Source organism: Pseudorca crassidens, chromosome 16 (genome assembly GCF_039906515.1).
Source record: "Pseudorca crassidens isolate mPseCra1 chromosome 16, mPseCra1.hap1, whole genome shotgun sequence".
In the NCBI taxonomy this organism is placed as follows: Eukaryota; Metazoa; Chordata; class Mammalia; order Artiodactyla; family Delphinidae; genus Pseudorca; species Pseudorca crassidens.
Window position 1 is genome coordinate 19,522,976 of NC_090311.1, and position 8,593 is coordinate 19,531,568.

Genomic DNA, 8,593 nt, shown 5'->3' on the forward strand with positions numbered 1-8,593 from the left:
CGCTGTCCTCACCCTGCCACTGGAATCCCAACGAAGATGTGATGCCGGGGGGTTTTCTTTCTCTTTGGGATTATACGTGCCAGCCTTCCCTGCAATCTGCTCCTCCTCTAGTGTCACCGGAACCACCCAGCCTCAGACGTTTCAACCTACAACCACATGGCCAGGCTCTGTATTGGTTGCTGGACACCAAAGTGAGCAGTCCTCACTCTGCTCCAGCTGCCCCCAGCTAGGAGACGAGGCTTGGTCCAGCCCAGAGGCCTCTTTTTTTTTAAAAATTAATTATTAATTAATTTGCTGCACCGTGGCGTGTGAGATCTTAGTTCCCCGACCAGGGGACCAGGGATCGAACCCCTGCAGTGGAAGCGTGGAGTCTTAACCACTTGACCACCAGGGAAGTCGCCACAGGCCTAAGGTCCTGTAGTCAGTGTGGAAGAGCATCCACGGCGTGCGAGGTGGGGTAGGGATGTGGCCCTGGAGAAGGCCACTCAGCGCAGAGGAGAGCTGAGGTGAGCTTAACGAGAGTGAATCCAGGTGAGCCAGGCCACGGAGTGGGAGAGTGGAGGACATTCCAGGCAGAGAAAACTGCTTGCGGTAAAGGGAAGAAAACCAAGAACCCAGCGAGGTATGTGCTGGAGGTACGTGGGAGACTAAGGCATTTCTGGCATTTATTAGAAAGTTAAGCAGGCTCAGGTGACGGAGGGACTTGTGTGCCATTTACGGCATTTGGATCTTATCGTTTGGCTGTAGCAGCCACGGATGAGGGTGTTACTCAGTGACTTGGTCAGGTGAGCATTTGGGGACCTCACTGAGGTGGCACTGTGGAGGATGGATGTTTTATTTGCAAGTGGAGATGGGGTCCAGACCGGCGTCAGGGAGACAGATAGGCGGCTTTTGTGGGTAATCCAGGCCTGAGCTGATAAGGGCCTGCCGGAACTTGGCAGTGATAGCAGCAATTGAAGAGGCCACACAGATGGGAGAGACATTTAGGAAGTAAATTGCCGGAAGGGATGGGATGGCGGAGAGAGGAGTAGAGGGTGACTGAGTAAATGGTGACACCTTTAGATAGGGACCCTACAGGAACAGGTCCGGGTGTGTAGCAGGAGAGGGGTCGGGGGTGAACTTTAGACTTATTAATAAGTAGGAGTTGATCCTGGGCCACCCAAGGGGGTGGTGGAAAGGTGGCCTGGCAAACAGTGCAGGAAGGTCATCCATCAGTGGATTGCTCTGTCACTTCCCACCCCAACAGATCACCAAGTCCCTGGCTTCCAAAGACTCTGCCTTCCAGATCTCATTCCTAACCTGCTCTTTCTAGTCCCATGGCCAGGGCCAGCTTCCTGGGTGTGTGACCTGTGTGACCACAAGGCCATCCTTAGAAGGGCATGATGCTTGGTTTGATGCTCTGCTGTCACTCTCTTGAAATTCTTGATAATTTTTGGACAAGGGACCCTGAATTTTCCTGTTGCACTGGGCCCCGCAAATTATGTATCCCGTGCTAGCCATAGCTGTAGTTAAAGGGCCCCATTATCCCCTGCACTGGACCCTACAGTAGCATCCTGCCTCCCAATCGCCAAGCCCTCTCCTTTCTCTCTTGTCTTCTGCAATGTGATCTTTTTAAGCTTAGATCAGAGCACAGAGCCCACCTGCTCTGCTCGAAAACCCTCAGTGGCACCTATGCACTGTCTGATAAAATCCAAATTCATTAGTGGAACATCAAGGTCCTTGTTCTAGCCAGTTGGCCATAACCCACCTCCAGCCTCGTTTGTCTCCTTCCTTCCCCCTTCCCCCTTCCCCCAGCCCCAGGCTCCAGTCACACAAAACTACCTATTTTCCTAAACTTGCCCAGTATTTTGCTGCCTCCACACTTTTCTACAGGACTTGAGCGCCTCCCCCATTCCTTTGTTAGGAATCCTTCCCTGCCTTCACACACCAGCTCCAGAGCTACCGTTACACCTCCAAGAAGGCCCCCCTTAATCCCCCAGCCTGCTAATCAGTCGCCCTCCTGGGTGTTCTCACATTGTGCAGTTTCCCCCTCCCCCAACAGAGTGTTATCTGTCCTGCCATTAGTTTGAAGGCTCCCAGGCCATACTCAGGACTTATCCCACCATCTGTGACCCAGTCATAACACCCAGCACATGGTAGGAGCTCAGGCAATGTTGGTGGAATGGAATCCAGTGCTTGCTGAGGCTTGAAAGCAGCAGGCTTTTTAGGAGGCACCCAGGGGAAGAGTTGGCCACAGCATAAATCAGGGCCTTAGACCCTGGGTCAGGAGGCAAGATAGGAAGCTGTGGATGCACAGACCCTAGGATCAGGAAGTAGAATTCATAGGCCACAGGCCTAGGAGGAGGAGGAGTGTGTCTGAGACTGGAACTGTTTAAATAATCATGCCTTTCTCCACACCCCCCCACCCCCTGCCCACTGCTTTGGAATGGGAGTGAGGGGGGTTCAGGGAAGAAAGCAGAATTTAAATTAACATGAGCGTATGAGGCAAGACCTTGTTCTGTTTGTCATTCGCTCTCCCCTGCCAGTTCTACTCAGTCGGGCAAGGAGATTTTTATGTTTCTTGACCCTCCTTGACCGGTCATCTTAGTCCTCAGGTCCCGGTTCATCGCTGCGATCTGGTGTTCTTACCCTTTGAAGGGTCATAGTGCCCCTTTTTAAAAAGTGTGGGCCCGTTCCTTGGAAAAGTGCACACACAGCTTTCAGCTTCCAATGTCAGGGAGCTTCATGGACCTGGGAACTCCTGTGATGGTCCCTGCTTCCTTCCTCTGCCCAAAAAGTGGGGCCAGGTGGCCTGTGGGGGTGGATCAGAGGGTGCCCCAGAGTGCCACCCCGAAGCCAACCCAAGGGTCCTCCAGCAGCTCCAGCCCTCAGACGGTGCATTTTGCCAGCTCTCTTCATTTGCTTGTTTCTCATCATGAAAGTAGCGCGCATGCTCGTTGTTTTTAAGAGCACTACTTTCTTTGGTGGTAACATTCCCAGTCAAGACTGCTGTTGGGTCTGGACCCAAGACTTGCTTCCCACCATCTTGGTCAAAGGAAAGAGCACTGGACGAGGAATCAAAGATCTGGATTCCTGTCCAGCCTCTGCTATGACTGGCTTCTGTTGTTTCCCTAATATTTGTAGAATGCTTTTTGTGTGTGTAGGTGTTTTTCTCCCCATGGCCCTCCCATCTCCCTTGCCCCCAGGATCTTAGAGTGGAGTGAATACAATGTTCACTCAAGGGTACAGGCAGCACTTGCTGTGTGACTGTTGAGAATCACTCACCCTTTTGTTTTCCTGTCATGGTTTCCTCTTCTATAAAATAGGGACATTAGCGCCTATCTGCTAATGGTGAGTGACAATGACATAATATTCATAAAGCTATAGCCTGACGCAGCATAAGGTATTTGTGTGGTTGTTGCTGCTATTGATAATATCCATCAGCAAAGCATTTACTCATTTACTCAGTCAAATCCTGATGCACTGGTACATTCAGTTTCCTCTTCTGTAAAATGGGAGTGGAAATAGGACTTAGCTCATAGGTTACTATCAGGATTCAGTGGATTAATCCACGAAAGGTACTTAGAACAGTGCCTGGTGCATATTAAGAACTCAATGAACGTTAACTAGTTGAACAGACTGTAGTATTTTTTCCAGCCAAGAAAAGACTTTTCTAATGGCACAGGAAAAAAAAGACGGGGGTAGGCATGACAGGGAAGAAGGAGTTACTTGCTGTCTAATTCAGCTGTCAGTGAAAGAAAGAATTACTAGAAGCCTGTGAACTTGTTCTGAAGGCTTACTGAGTACAAAAGGATATTTAAAGAGTAAAAATCCCCAGATCCACTAACAGTAAACTAGGAAGGACAAGAAGCCACTCACACAATAATAAGTGCTAAATTAGGTGGTTTTGATATTGAGACCTGAAGAAACTTTACAGAAGACAGATCAATAAAGCCTGGAGCATTAGAGCAGGCGAGTCTGGGAGAGGGGTTTAGCTTTGATAAATAACCCCTCCAATTGTAAGAGCAAGGACTTTGGAGCGTGACGTTTAAGTCCCTGGTTTGCCGCTTACTACTGATTGTGTGACCTTGGACAAGTTACTTCACCTCTCGAAGCCACAGTTGTCTCATCTGTAAAAAAAACGGGGCAGGGGCGGGGAGAGATAATAATAGTACCTACCTCATAGGGCTGATGAGAAGATTAAATGAAGTACCTACAAAAAGCCCTTCTCTGCCTGCCTGGAGCATGGTGAGGGCTCCGTGTGAGCCAGTATTTTTCTTTATGAAAAGTCACAGGCAGCACGGAAGCACAGAATCTTGGCAGTAAGGAATTGTAATTCTATTTTGAAATTTTCCAGGGAGGGAGCTTACTGCCTCGTGAGGCATTTTTGAATGAGGCCAAAAAAGGAAACAAGCATATTCTGGGATTTTTATGAGATGGCAGGTATGTCCTGAGCCCTTCACTTAATCCTCACAACCTCCCTGTGATGTAAGCGCTATTGCCCCCATCTTACAGTTGACCAAGGACAAAGAGCTGTATTATCCACTCTTTGCTTCCAGCTCTGGAGAAATACTGTCTAAACCTAGACCTTCTTTGAAATATTTGAAGATGGTCATCTTGTCCCTTTCCCACCTTATCTTTTCTAAGATAACAGTCCTTGTTCCTTACTATAACTGTTTTCTGAATTCCTAGAAGATTTTTGTTTATTTGCCAGAACTCTTTACTTGTGATCCCTGAATGAAACGGAGGTGCAGCAGAGAATGTCCATTTACTCAAAGTTCAAAGGTCTGACCAAAAAAGAGTGGCTGTTAAGGGCCCTGGACATGGTTAGAGTAAGGAAGATATGGAAGAGAGCAAACACTTGAAAGCAAAGATGCAGTTCTTCCCCTCCACTGGGGAGCCACAGACTATTTCTGAAGGATGCGAGGGGGATTTTTACCCCCCACTCCTAGCCTACCCCCTGAAGCATTTCAAGTCTGGCCTGGATGGGCATGGGGCATCCTTGAAAGCCACAGGAAGTGGGCTGGGTGTGGGAGGATGTTAGAAGGAGCAAGTTTGTGGTCCCTCCAGCTTCACCATAGAGATTCTGGCTAGAAAGATAAATGGCTGGTAAAACATGGTCTTTTTTTAAAATGGGGAGTGTGTGCCCTTAAGTGAGCATCGTATTTGCTCCATACTAAGACTCTGGGGGCAATGAGGATGGGAAGGCCATGGGGGGAAAACCACCTATATGTGAAAAATCTACGGCCTCTGAGTAGAGATCTCTCTGGCTGCTGGTTTTCTCTCCCCACTTCCCCCCACCCCCGCTGTGTGGTGCCTGGAGCTGTTTCCCACACTCCAGTCTTTTACCACCTTCATGGACTTTGCAATATCTGAGTACCACCTCCTCTATCATTCCTGAAATTGATTTTTCAGAGACTCATTAAACAAACAAACAAACAAACAAAAAACCAACCCATATTTTGTCTTAAACAGTAGTCTCTGAGGTTTAATAATCTAATTGTGTTTTTTTGCAGTAGAAATTAAAATATATGGCAGTTCAAATAGGAGACTTTCGTCTGTACTCCACCTACAGTCACTTCTCCTGCCACTGGGATGCCACTCTGTGCTTGGAGAAACAGTGATTGGGTTCTGGAGTAAAGGAGACAAGCGTCAGGCCCAGACTCTGGAAGTGGCCAGCAGTGCACTCTTGTACAAATGGCTTAGACTCTACCAAGGGACAGTTTCTTCTTAGTAAAGTTGGGATAATTAACAAGTTGTAAAGTAAAAACAAAATAATATACTTGAACGTACCTTGTAAAATGCTTGGGATATTCCTTTTATCAGTAACTTCCTTGCTCCTGGGGAAGGTGGGGTCTGGAATCCTACCTCCTCTGGCCTAGAACTAGTGGGAAAACATTCCTAAACCTCAAGACTTCAGAGCCAGGGCACTGCCAAGGTTCCACCAGCCAGGGCTCCGCCCCTGACCTGCTGTGGGACACTGTGGGAGTCACTCCCGTGCTCCGTGCTTCGTTTCCTGTCTTTAAAGTGGGAAGAGTTTTGGCGGTGCTTCTCAAACTTGATTGTGCCTAAGATCACCTGGAAGCCTGCTGAAATGCAGATTTTCCTCCTGGGGCTGGAGAGTCTGCATTTCCAACCCACTTCCAGGTGATACTGTTGCTGCTGGCCACAGACCACACTTAGACTAGCAAGGAGTTATTTTACTTAACTCCTAGAGGTGTTGAAAGGCTTAAATTAGACAATACATCCTAAACATTTAGCCCTGTGCTTCCTTCAGGAGCTTATCCAATAGATGGTACCACTATTATCAGTATTATAGTGATTGGTGTATATGGGGGTAAGGGTGGGTTGAGAGGTAACCCCAGATAGAGCAGAGGTTGATGAGAATTCTTGTAACTGTGGGGTTTGGAAAGAGCAAGTCCTAGCTTTATAACCCATGCCATAGCTGTGTGAGTTTGGCCAGATCGCTTGACCTTTCTGAGCCTCAGTTTCCCCCTCTACAAAGGGGAGGGTGGTTGAATTAGATGGTGTCTAAGGATTCTCTCAGCTTTAAATCCAAACTTGAGGCCCGTGATCTCTGCACCACCCCCACCACTAAAGGACACATAACAGGCCTGACCTTGGCCATAAGCTTGAGCCACATCTGTTGCAGGGATGGGCCTGCTTAGAGCCCGCCTTGACTGCAGGGAGGATGAATAACTGGAGAGCCCAGTTTGGTGCCCTTGGTGTTCCTTGAGCTCTGAGTGACATCACTCCCGGAAGCCTCTGTTCCTTGGGCCTCATGCAAGGTTCTGCCTGCTAGAGGGGAGGATTTGCAGCCGGGATGGGAGCAGGCTTGCCACGAGTTCAGAAAATGGATGTAAAAGGAGGCATTTCAACATTCCATCCCACTGCTGTACTGCACCGGAGGCAAAGGTGATTCACGAGTAAACTCTTTGTAAGCATGATTCCAGCCTTTCCACATACCCCTCCAGACTCTGGTGTGGAGACCCAGGTGGCCAGAACCTGCAAGAAACTCGCCGGTCAGTGGAAGAAATAGGCATCCAGCAACCTAGTCCCCAAGCGAGAAGAACAGGCCTACTGAGATGCTTGAGTCCCATGGCTGCAGGCACCCTGCCAGTGCAGCCCCTTTGTTAATCCACAAGTCTGTATTGAGCCCTCACCAGGAGCAAACATTTATTGAGCACCTGCTGCATACCTCTGCCTAAGCAAGTTCACCTGAATAACTGATTTAACCTCACTACATCCCAGTGAAGAGAGCCTGGTACAGAAGGGGGCATCCAGGTTCAGAGAGGTTAAATGACTTGTTCAGGGTCACACGGCAAGACATCCAACAAGGTTCACAGCCTGAGCAGAGCCCACCAAGTTGAGCTGACACCCTCCCTTCTCTCTCCTCTGTTATGAACTTGTATCAAAACCCCTGTCCTTCATGGTTACACTCGATTATTTATGTTTCCCTCTCCCCGCCCCGAGCGAGGAGCCAGCACCTAAGGTCCCTGCAGCCATAGTGCCTAGCCTGGACCACAGCTGACCCTAGGAAGACATCTTGCCCAATGGGAACTCAGATCCTAGCACTGTACTGCTCACTCCAGGGCTGAGAGGGGAAGGAAGAAGAGCCCAGGGCTTCGTTCCTGACCTCAGGAGCTTACTGTCTGGGTGTTATGGACCCAGATCTGAATCTTGAAAGGGAAAGAGTGTCCATGAGTCAGGTTGGACTTGGTTATAGATTCAAGGGGCTGGGAAACCCAGAGGAAGGGGAGATGGTCAAGGGCCCAGCAGTCAGGGTGGGCCAGGGAGAGGTATAAGAACTGAAAGCAGGGAGGATTTACATGGGCAGAGAGGAGAAGCTCAGCCACTGAAGGAGGCAAGGGAGGTGGCGGCAGCCAGGCGTCCTCTCCAGGGAGCAGAAGGCCATCCTGGTGGGGGGCAGAGAGGCTCTGGGGATGGTAAGGAGGCGGGGGAGGTTAGGTCTAGGAAATAAGGCCCTCTTTGTGCAATCAGGCCTTGTGCAGATGAAGCCTGAAAATGGTGATTACCCTTTGGCCTAGTAATTCCACTTCTGGGAAATGATCTTAAGGAAAGTCTTCAAAACATGGGGGACGTAAAGCTCTACTCACAATAGTGTTCATCACAGAGCTATTTATACGAAGGTAAAAATGGAAGCAGCCAAAACATTTCTCATAAGAGAATGGTGAAGAAATCGGTACATTCAGCAGCCACCACGTGTGACGTTTTCAAAGATTCTGAATAATGTTCAAAATCAATTATGTTAAAATATTGAGGGAAATGGCAGGTTACAAATAACAACGACAGCTGCATTTATTGAGTGCTGTTTGCTAGGCAGTCAGTGCTTTACATATTTGGCCTCATTTAATCAATACAACCATCCCAAGAAGGTGGAATGACTTCCACAGAACAGATTTGCACGCAGAGTGAGGCTCTCCCAGGTAGAGGTGGAGGAGCTGGGATTTGAGCTCTGGTCACACTCCAGTGTGTGCTGACCACCACCTGATGTAACGCGACCACTTCTAGCCAGGAGACCTGAGAGAAATATATCAAATATTAACAAGGGTTCTTTTTTTCAGAGTGGGAGGTCTGTGCGGGGGGGGGGGGG